At 40.4% G+C, this 12,165-nt stretch overlaps 1 long non-coding RNA gene across 1 annotated transcript in view; it reads right to left on the reverse strand.

Moving 5' to 3' along the window:
* Nucleotides 1-3,368: 3,368 nt before the first annotated feature.
* Nucleotides 3,369-12,165, reverse strand: part of LOC135479569 (uncharacterized) — a 39,382-nt gene continuing 30,585 nt past the window's right edge. The window contains exon 3 of the long non-coding RNA XR_010445863.1: nucleotides 3,369-4,730. This is a non-coding gene — a long non-coding RNA (uncharacterized LOC135479569). The remainder of the gene's footprint in view (nucleotides 4,731-12,165) is intronic.

Here is a 12,165-nt window from a genome sequence, read left to right on the forward strand (position 1 = left end):
GTTCACCGTTTACTGTCACCAAGGCTCCAAGCTCAGTGAGATCTGCGGAATTTGGAAAATCTCTGATCAAGGCTATGCTTGAACCGATACCTCGTGTACCTTAAGGCTAGGGGAATGTATATTCTTCGTGTTGAATTAAATGGCCACGTTGGGTGTACGGACAGTTGCAATGGAAGCCCAACTCGGATAGCGTGTTGAATTAGATGGCCACGTTGGGTGTACGGACTGTTGCAAAGGAAGCGCAACTCGAATACATACTTTATCGACAACTTATATTCTAGCATGGTACACGATTTAAATACTGATTTCACTCAGTCGCCAAGAACATACCTTGCGTCTTTCCAACATCATTGAAAAATGTGGCTGCTTTTCTTTGCATGATTTCTTCCTAATTTCATACTTTATATACTTTTTAACTTCTTTGGTAGTTTGTGTTAAACGAGGTTTTGGGAATTGGCCTTACGATTATTGACCTGGAACGTCCGTCTCAGTTGACAGCTGGTATACGAATGTCTGTTTCGACGCATGGATTCCAGCGTTTTGGAATCGTTCACTTGATACAAGTGAGTCGTTTCTCTACTGATAAAGCTATCAAAGGTATCAAATGTAATTCAAAAATTTCGTCATAGAGAGTGAAGCCAGAACAGCGACGACAGTGTAATATTGCAAAATGGTCACACTTAACCGCTGAAATACAGCCGATTGGGATTTACATCAGTTAAGGTTTTATTCTAACTGTTCATGTAAATTTTTAGATAGTAGCAAATTACACGGCCCCTGGCACCATGGCTTTATAAGCAGAATTTGCTGAAATAATGTTGATTGCAATTTATTAGACCTCACTGGTCCAGAATTACACAAAAATGAGGAGTTGTAATCACATCTGACAGACATAAGGCGCGCGATCAAGATCCGTTATCATCGCAACGATTCCGTGTAACGTCTATCTGTGATGGATCCGTGTGGTATTGGTAACGCATAGCACATAACCACGAGGGACCGTGTGCAGCTAAGGTCATCTCCATTTACATGGTAACTGCCTTGTGGCTGTCACTGAGGACCAAGCAGAAAACATCGGAGATATCGTCTGAATCTCATGGGACAGGGCCATGCCATCACGCCATGACAAGATACTCGCATTGGATTTATACTCGGTCGAAAGAAGAGAAACTGGAGTCATATTTAGGTTGATGAACTATATCCGATGTTGGTATTCGCGAGAAGCATTTCACTCCAAGAAAGACAGGAATTGTTTCCATAACAATTGGCGTAAATATGACGGTAACTGATGGCGTAGATTCTATAATGTATTGATGGCAACTCTATGCAGGTTAAGAGCTTCAGCGCATCTCCAGATAATAAAATCAAATTTCCTTTCGGTTACGTGTGACCGTTTGTCAGCTACCATACTGTCGTCGCTGCTCTGGGTTTGCTCTCTACACTATATGTCTTACACAATACCGTGTTGTTGCTGTTCGATATCTTAAGGTTTATACCTGCGTTGACTTTACAAATCGAGTCGGTGGAAACTGTTCTTACAGATCTTACAGTATTCAAACATTCATACGCGTTTTTCGCTTTATATATTACTTTTTCGAGTTGTCGACTCGGGCGTCCAGTCGAAACAGACATTCGTATACTAGCCGTCAACCAAGATTGACGTTCCGGGTGAATAATCGCAAGACCAATTCCCCAAACGACGTTTAACACTAATAATACCAAAGGAAAAGTATATAAAGTACGAAAACAGAACGGAATCATACAAACACTTTTCAATGATGTAGGAAAGACGCAAGGTACATGTATGTTCCAGGCGACTGAGTAAAATAAGTATTCAAACCGTGTATCATGCTAGAATATAAGTTGTCGATAATAAAATATGTATCTAGTTACGCTTTGATTGCAACTGTTCGTATATCCAACGGGACGATCTAATTCAAAACGATGACCATATAGCCCCTAACCACGGGTTGAGCGAAAGTAGACACCATCATGAAGCAGAGCACCAGAGATTCTGAACGCTCTGTCCATAATTACTTACAAAGCAGTTGTACTCTTTGTAAATCTAAGAAACTTGGAATGAAGGCATTTGATGGAATAAACTTGACACATTAGTTTTTGCAGTAATAACTTGTGACGCTTATTGAAACCGTCACACAACACGCAGGATCTAACAAATGCTACAAGGCGAGATATGTACACACCATATGCAGAGCCCCTTCGGTATAATGCTGTCCAAGTAAGGATAATTTACATTGTCAAAATTGAAACTATCCCTCTTATTGTAAAGTCTGCGAGAGAGGAAACCGTTTTGCTTTATGTTTATGCTTTCCTTTAAATCCAGCGAGGGTGGGTAAATATCTTTCACAACCTTTGCTATATATGGGTTGTTTAAAGCTAGCAGATCATCAATATACCGTGTAGTTGATGAAAAAGATTGGGCTTAGTAAGGATTATTTCTTAATTATTTCTACATATAGTTGTATTCATATGAGAACAGGTATATGTCGGCCAAAAGGTGGGGCACAATTCGTACCCACTTTCGGAACACCTATACCCTAAGGTCGAGATTAGGAAAAACGGCACAATGTTTTGGCCAGGTAGTTTAATCAGGAACATTTTTTTTAATCTCGACTCTCCAGTTCTCGCCAGTTCTCGATCCGCGTTTTTTTAACGTTACGCAAGCTATATTTTTAGAATTCTTTTTTCGAAAATCCTGTGCTTCTGGTGATATCGGTGGCTACGAGCAGTCAGTGGTCGACAGGGCTCTTTTGGCGGTTCAGGTGGTCGAACATGATTTTCCTGGGAAAACACTTACTACGTTGGGCTCGTTCGGCCTATGAAATTCTGAGACTGATGCGTTGAAAAAAATCATCTAATGCTGATGGTGTACTCCAGGCACCGTTTTACGCCGTACTCAAGAATATTTCACTTATACGACGGCGGCCAGCATCATGGTGGGAGAAAACGGGCAGAGCGCAGGGGAAAGCCATGACCATCCGCAGGTTTCTCGCAGACCTTCCCACGTACAGCGGGAGAGAAAGCGGGCATGGGCTGGACTTGAACTCATAGCGGCTGCAATGGTGGGATCTTCAGGGGTCATTACGCCGTGCTGGTGTGCTACCCACCTCGGCAACCTAGTCTCCCTCCCCCCCCCCCCCCGTATATAATTGATATTATAAATGACATACTCTCGAGTACAGCGTGAAACACCAATGAATCAAACCAAATCCTTCAAACTTTTTCTGCTGATTTGTTCGTAAAGGAACAATGGACAGCGGATAAAACATTATACATAATATGTGACGTACAAAATGTAAGAATTGTTTTAACGAAGTAAACACGAAACATGAGATATAAATAATTTATTTAGCTGTCCACTTTCAGTAATACACAAATTTGGTTCATTCGACAGAAAAGCAGAACAAAATAGCAGTTTCATGTATGCCGCTTTTACATGTTTTCACATATATTCATTACAAGGAAAATAAACATTTCGGCAAAAGATGGGTGAAATGTAGAATGTTATGAATGCGACGTATTTGCAATATTGTTACCGTATATGGTGTTGTTTTTCCACGTTAACTCAAAGGGAATATATATGTGCCAACATATAGTAAATCATGGCCTTGTTTTTCCATGATGACTCAAAAGGAACACATCACAATATAGAAAAGCCTGGCCTTGTTTTTTCCATGCTGACCCAGAAGAAATATACCACAATGTGGAAAAGCCCCGCCTTATTTTTATATGCTGACACAGAAGGAATATACCACAATATGGAAAAGCCCGGCCTTGTTTTTCTATGCTGACCCAGAAGGAATATATCACAGTATAGAAAAGCCTTGCCTTGTTTTTCCATGCTGACCCAGAAGAAATATACCACAATATAGAAAAGCCTGGACTTGTTTTTCCATGCTGACCCAGAAGTAATATACCACAGTATAGAAGAGTGTGGCCTTGTTTTGCCATGCTGACCCGGAAGGAATATACCACAGTATAGAAGAGTGTGGCTTTGTTTTGCCATGCTAATCCAGATGGGATATACCACAAAATATAAAATCTGCTCTTGTTTTTCCATGTAGATTTAAAGGGAATGTACCACAGTACGGAAAAAGCTGGCCCAGGAGAAATATATCAAAGTATAGAAAAGCATGATGGTATTAGTGTTTGGTCTTGGGGATTATCTTGTGATTTTGACCTTAAGCAAAGAACTTTATACTGTACAGCCAGTTATTTTTTACAGCAGCTGTCACGACATTAAGCCCACATTCTCATAAAAGACAGATCACCTTAACGACTTATTAGAAGACGCATAACTACAGTGAACGCTTACAAAAACCTCTACTACACGACCATTTTGACCAGAGTTTTCTGGACAATGATACTATTGGTGAAATCCGACATTGGGAAATTTAGTATAGTGTTATACAACAGAATCGACTCTTAAAAATAACAAAACAATGCGCTCAATCGTTGACTGGACCAATTATTCTACCCCAGAAAAACAGACAGATATTACTGTTGGACAGCAATGGAAACAATATTATCATGGTAAAATGTACACCCCTTCCCAATAAAAAAAAAAGGAAAAGAGAGAAAATGTTTTGTTTTGTTTTTTTCGTTTTTAAGTCCGATTTCACTGGTGACTTCATCGAGAATACTGGGAAAATCTATCCAGCCATGAATTTCGCCAGTATCTTTTTCCGGGTGGGAATGCTTGTTTGCATCTGGAAAATAAAAATAAAATGAAATGTGAAACAATTCAGCACACAATTGTTAAATATGGTGTATAATTTACGAACCTTGAGTAATTTTTACAAGCTGTATCTCTTCTGAAAATCGACAATTCTCTCTCTGTGTTAGAAGACTAAGTTAATAAGAAACTAATATCACAATACAACTACAACAAACACGAGATATCATGAACTCTAATTTGCTCTGCGCGCCATGACATGCGTTCTAGCGTTTTCCTACTCGATATCCAAATGTAAACAATTAGAAAATTCATTCAGAAAGGGACACTTACGGACTTCACAAAAATGCCCATAAATGTAGTAAAACACGTAGTTTTTGGTTGTGACAAAGCAGTGTTTGCGTATTATTTAATCGTTCTATGAGCACACATACACCGTGAGGTGCAGTGTACAACAGGAAACACAACAAGAGGCTACGTAATTTAGGCCGCTTTGTTAAAGTTCGGGAGGTTTGACGTGCTTCCCCCATTCACTGGCCCGATCCTCCAAATATTAAAAGTGAAAAATTCGTGAATATTGCGTCAGAGCACAAATAAATAAATAAGCAAATAAAGATAAATGAATAAATATTTTCCCAAAATTATCCAAAAAGCAAATAAAAAACAACAGATAAAGATTTTCTGTGTCAAAAAGTGCTTAAACCTCAATGCAAATTTCTTCGGAACAAATGTTGGAGGAATGCCAAGTGCCTGGATTAAAGTAATCTGATTATGCCCTTAGTTGAGCGAAAATGGTGTCATTTGACAAAGGGATGAAGTGAGGACATTTGGTTTTCTCTGCAATTAAGATCCATAGCAACGTTATACGTCGATCATATCAAAATGCTGAGTCCTCGTAAAGCATTGTACTGGCTTCCCTAATGTTGTGTTGCCCCCTACATAATGTGACAATGACGAATTATGTATGCGTCGATCATATTACGAGGAGTTGAGTCCTCGTAAAGCATTGTACTCGCTTCCCTAATGTTGTGTTGCCCCCTACATAATGTGACAATGACGAATTGTGTATACGTCGATCATATTACGAGGAGGTGAGCCCTCGTAAAGCATTGTACTGGCTTCCCTAATGTTGTGTTGCCCCCTACATAATGTGACAATGACGAATTATGTATACGTCGATCATATTACGAGGAGGTGAGCCCTCGTAAAGCATTGTACTGGCTTCCCTAATGTTGTGTGGCCCCTATATAACATGGCAATGACGAATTATGTATACGTCGATCATATTACGAGGAGGTGAGTCCTCATAAAGCATTGTACTGGCTTCCCTAATGTTGTGTTGCCCCCTATATAATGTGTCAATGACGAATTATGTATACGTCGATCATATTACGAGGAGGTGAGTCCTCGTAAAGCATTGTACTCGCTTCCCTAATGTTGTGTGGCCCCTATATAATATGGCAATGACGAATTATGTATACGTCGATCATATTACGAGGAGGTGAGTCCTCATAAAGCATTGTACTGGCTTCCCTAATGTTGTGTGGCCCCCTATATAATGTGACAATGACGAATTATGTATACGTCGATCATATTACGAGGAGGTGAGTCCTCATAAAGCATTGTACTGGCTTCCCCTAATGTTGTGTGGCCCCCTATATAATGTGACAATGACGAATTATGAGATCTTCCCACGCAACTCTCTAACTCTGTCTAATGATTTCCTCCTAATGTGGAAAATGCTACCTTAGATGTGACATTATAGGGGAGTCATTACATTTATTGCATATTTATAGTGTTGACTTTATATCGAACGTGAACAAATAGAACAAAAAGTTCTAGTTTTGAAACGAAACCCAATGTTGAAGCAAAAATTCACTGTATTTGAAAAGAGTTCCACTTGACCAGATATGGAAAAAATGCATTTTTTAAAAACTGGTAAATTTTTCATTTAATTACTGCTCAGCTCGATTATTTAAAGCGTCCGATTTCATTTCAAATGTTCTTTTATTTTAAAAACGGACATTTTACATTAAGAATTGTTGTAGTGAATGTCATGCCGAAAGCATCAAAGTCACAGTCACAGTGTACATGCATACACCAATATATACATGACACATCTCCTTGGACTGTGTGTGAAACGCGAATATAACAAACATTATCAATTTTGAAGTCTTAGACCCGACTCGGTTAGATTCGCAGTCTCCTGCTTTTAAGAGTGACACTCTCACCCGTTGGCCATTGTATGCATTATTGTTAGAATATTCTGCAACAAAGCAACACACTTCTTGTCACATCGAAAATAGAATAGACACAGCTCATTATGCCACCCCCTGCTCCCCTTTCCCCAAAGGACTGCACTGCTACTATGGATGTATAGGTGACAAATTGGAAGAAAACTCCATTGTAGAAATGGGTAAATATAAGAGTGGAAAGGTTGGTCAGCAATCTGCGGATGGTCGCGGGTTTACCTCGGGCTCTGTCCGGGGTCCTCCCACCATAATGGTGGCCGCCGTCAAATGAGTGAAATATTGTTGAGTACGGCGTAAAACACCAATCAAATAAATAGATAAATAAATAAATAAATAAATAAATAAATACGACCATACAATCGCTGTTGCCATCAAGCCCTGAGGAATTGTGCATGGAGGCGGGTGATACTCGCGATCTACCTATAGCCATGGCTAAAACTTAACCTACACCTCATGCCTGCTAACGATTGAAAACGATCCGATAAAACATTCTTTATACCAGTCATCAATCAATAAGGACGTTCCGGGTCAATAATCGGAAGGCCAGTTCCCAAAACGACATTTAACACAAACTACCAAAGAACTAAGAAAGTATATAAACAACGAAAATAGGACGGAATCATACAAATAGAAGGAGTCAGCAGTTTTCAGTGATGTAGAAAGACGCAAGGCGGCTGTGTGAAATCAGTATTCAAACCGTGTACAATGAGGGAATAAAAGCGTCTTCACAGTTCCACCTTGCACACCCCCAAAAGCTCTGCTACTTTGCACTGTCAGTTTTCAAGGCCGCGCATTTCCGTGATTATATTTAACATTTGTGAGGACATTATGATAATAAAACGTCTAAAAGTGTTTGCACGGCTTCAGCCCATTTAACATCTCGATTGATTGACGGTTCGCTGCGATAATATCACATCATTCCATGCAGCACAATTGTGTATACATGTATCCGACCCGGAATCATGGGAGAACTGAAGAGTCTATAGGACGTATATAGTGATATGAGAACAACAGCCAGGTGGAAGAAAATGAAGTGCAAGTAGCAAATGAGGCTTCTAAACCTTACAAACTTCGTGACTTTATCGGTAACTTATGTAGCCTACTAGCACGCTGCATGGGGTTAGTTTTCATCGTGTTTAATTAGATCGCCATTTTGGATATATGAACAATTGCAATCAAAGCGCGACTGAGATACATATTTTTTTTTTATCGACAACTGATATTCTAGCATGGCACACGATTTGAATACTGATTTCACTCAGTCGCCTAGAAATGCATTGCGTCTTTCCAACATCCTTGACTGCTTCTCTCTGCATGATTCCGTCCTAATTTCGTACTTTACATAATTTCTTAATTACGAATGTCTGTTTCTGTTCATAGATGTACACGAATTGAATAATAATTTCTCTCATTCACCTAGAAAATTCCTTGCGCCTTTCTAACATCACTGAAGATAATTAGAGTTAAACATCGTTGCGGGAATTGGCCTTGCCATTATTGACCTGGGACTTCCATCTTGGTTGACTGGATGGTATAGCAATGTCTAGTTCGACACATGGGTGCCGCTTCTGAGTCAAGATTCGTCCCTACGAGTTATACAGAGCAGATCGACGTACGCCATGTAAACACTCTATTGATTGACTGGTTGATTACATTGTTGACTGGTTGACTGACTGGTTGATTAATTCATTAATTCATAACTTAATTGACGACCTACCCAAGAGTATTTGACTTACGTAAGACGGCAAGCAGAATATATATATATAATATATATATATATATATATATATATATATAAGTAACCAGAATAATATTTATATTAAATCCAGCCTTTGGCAATTAAACGACGGATATTTCCCAGATGTAAAGCATATAGACGTTCAAGCCAAAGTTGCCATCGCGTGACAAGAAATATAGAATATTAGGTTTGAGTAACTAGATATTAAGCCTTGTGGGATTTTATCATTATATTTGTACATTAAAGGCCAAGCATAGCTATAATCATATCACTAGGCATACGTATCACGTTGTGATGTTGACGGTGGGACCCGTGACGCTCTACTATAACTACAAAGTCTCTACTACGTGTGTTTGTGATGAACTTATTCCGAACCTGATAGCATGGCCGAAAACTATCTGTTTAATAGAAAATGAATAAATCGCTCCGCAACGTTGAAAACAACGAGTGTTGTGTAAATTTGACATCATCGAAAAGAATATATTGACAACAGGAGCGATTTTTAAAATCCATTGCTGTCTAATTCGACAAGTTGTGCAGTGTAGGCTGTTTCTACTGCGGCTCGAGAATTCGTATCAAAAGCTTGAAAAATAATTAGAACATTGTAGTTTACGTACAGATATGACCGCTGCTTCTCAATCACGAGAGGTTGATCATCGTACACCTTGGCTAATCAAAATTAAACCGTCTTAAACGTCTTAATTCGGCCCTTGACTTGGGACGGCCGGAGTCGTCCGGAGTTAACGTATTCTCCGGCCGTACGTGGAAAGGCCTGCCAGCAACCTGTGGATGTTCGTGGGTTTCCCCCGGCTCTGGTCGGTTTCCTCCACCATAATACTGGCCGCTGTCGTAGGCCTATATATAAGTGAAATATTCTTAAGTACGGCGTAAAACACCATCAGATAAATAAATAAATAAATAAATAAATAAATAAATAAATAAATAAATAAATAATAGCCCCTCTCTTTTATGCATATTTTCGTCAACTGTCGGAAATGACGTCTTCGATGAACAAACTGGGAACGTGGAACAGCTTAGCGTCCCCAGGGTAGGGGATGACAGGTAGGAATGCCAGGCCTATACATAAGTGAAATATGCTTGAGTACGGCGTAAAACACCAATCAAATAAATAGATAAATTTAATAAGGTAGCAGGTTCGAATCTAGCCCCGGCTGATTCTTGACAGACATCGCATATAAGGGATTGGTTCTTGGTTTATTTATTGATTTATTTATTTGGTTCATGCTCCACGCTATACCTATGATTTTTCATTTATACGATGACAATCATTTTTTTTTGGCGGAGGAAGTTTGGGTGCTCGGTGTAAACCACCGACCTTTGGAAAAATATTGACGAACTTTCTCACAAAGGACCGAACGTACATGTCCACTATATTGGCGGAAAAGGAGCGATCTTCCAGGAACAGGCTTTCTGTGTAAACGGACACAGGAGCGTCCAGCGTCCGCTTATTGCCAACGAGGACCCACAAGCTGAGGAAACTAGGGAATTCTCGGGCAAGGCGTTTTAAAACAACAATAAAATGACACTTCGTTCACGACAATCCATTGGGTCTATTTCCGTGAAATTAAGTACTAAGTCCTGTAAGCTGGCGGCTTTATAATCCCAAAACATTAAATTGCTTAGGGGAGGAAATTCATTTTCGGGGGTCTGTGAACTGTCTGCACCCTTTGGCCTGGCTTTTTAGTTAAGAAGTAAGGTAACATATGCTATCTATATGCACGAGAATAGCACCATCTCTGACCCAACTGAGTGATCACGCGCTGGTTAGGACTACAAATTTTATTACATCAGACTTCACACTATTTACCCCACGTTTGGGGTAAATTTTGTATGGCATGCTGTGAAGTATATAGGAATACACTGGGGTTTAAGCAGACCTTACACACTTGAAAATGGCGTTAAAAGCCTTTACTACTGTTAGCATTATCGGAACCAGCTTAGCGCTTCTCTCCACGCACCCCCCCCCCCCCCCCCCCCCCCCCCACCATCTCCCAAAGAGAACACTGCAGTAAACCAAATGAGCATCGCTAGAGTTTCCACTATAATGCTTAACAACTGTACGCCTTTTATTTTTGTGGTTTTATTTTTTGAGATACCGGTACCCGCAGTTTACAGTGAGTCGAAAACTCATCCGTGTTACCAATTTCAACCAGTCGAGTTATTTTTAAAACCTGAAAGCCCACCCGTTTCCGCTAACGTCACTATTTCTCCTTTTGGCCATACGTGCGGATTGTACGAGTGACACAACACCATGATTTCGGCTGCTCTAACAAGGCGTACAACATGGCAGCGTAAAAACCCTAGATTAAAAGTTGATTATATTTATTTATTTATTTATTTATTTGATTTTGTTTTTACGCCGTACTAAAGAATATTTCACTTATACGACGGTGGCCAGCATTATGGTGGGAGTATACCGGTAATAGCCCGGGGGAAACTCACGACCATCCGTTGGTTGCTGGCAGACCTTCCACGTACGGCCGTAGAGAAAGCCAGCATGAGCTGGACTTGAACTCACACCGACCGCATTGGTGGGAGGCGTTTGGGTCATTACGCTGCACTAGTGCGCTAACGAACTGAGCCACGGAGGCCAAAAGTTGATTACAGATTAACCACACCGGTCAAAAGAATAGCCTTTATCATGTAGGCCTCTTCCTACCTGTCATCCGAAATAACTGAGAAAAGGCCTATGTCATATGTGTTGTCTTCTCTTTGAATTTTTTCCCTCATCATGCGCTACATCGCGGTTTTTTTTTTATTGGTAATGACTCTAGGTCGGTCAACCACAGATGATATAAGCTAGATGAATCTGCCTGTGTGGACTGCTCAGAGGCCCACATCATTGACATGTAAGCAAATGGAGAATTAAGTGTAGCCTTAAGCCAGATGTTTAAATACAGAGTTTCCTACCGAGCAACTGGACGTGGGAGAAATGAGGCAGTTTGCCTTGAGTGACCACGCCAAACCAGTGCCAGCGATAAACAAGGTTTTATCTCTCATTCGTAACGACAGGCTATTGCGAGGTCAGCATTCAAGGGATCTTTAAGCTTCGACTCAACCTAAAAAAACTGGCCATACGCTAAGCTGTTCCAGTGTTCCCAGTTTGTTCATCGAAGACGTCATTTCCGACAGTTGACAAAAACGTACATAAAAGAGAGGGGCTATTATTTATTTATTTATTTGCTTCGTGTTTTACGCCGTACTCAAGAATATTTCACATATTTTACTACCGCGGCCAGTATTATGGTGGGAGGAAACCGAACAGGGCCGGGGGAAACCCACGACAATCCGCAGGTTACTGGTAGACTTCGACAGGTACGGCCGAAGAGGAAGTCAGCGTGACCTGAAGTCACAGTGACCGCTTTGGTGAGAGGCTCCTGTGTGACTGCTCCAAACTGATGTACTATAAACTCTCTCGGCCATGGAGGCCTGTGAGAGGCTATCAAGAGATGCCTCAA

Source organism: Liolophura sinensis, chromosome 12 (assembly GCF_032854445.1).
Source record: "Liolophura sinensis isolate JHLJ2023 chromosome 12, CUHK_Ljap_v2, whole genome shotgun sequence".
Classification (NCBI taxonomy): domain Eukaryota; kingdom Metazoa; phylum Mollusca; class Polyplacophora; order Chitonida; family Chitonidae; genus Liolophura; species Liolophura sinensis.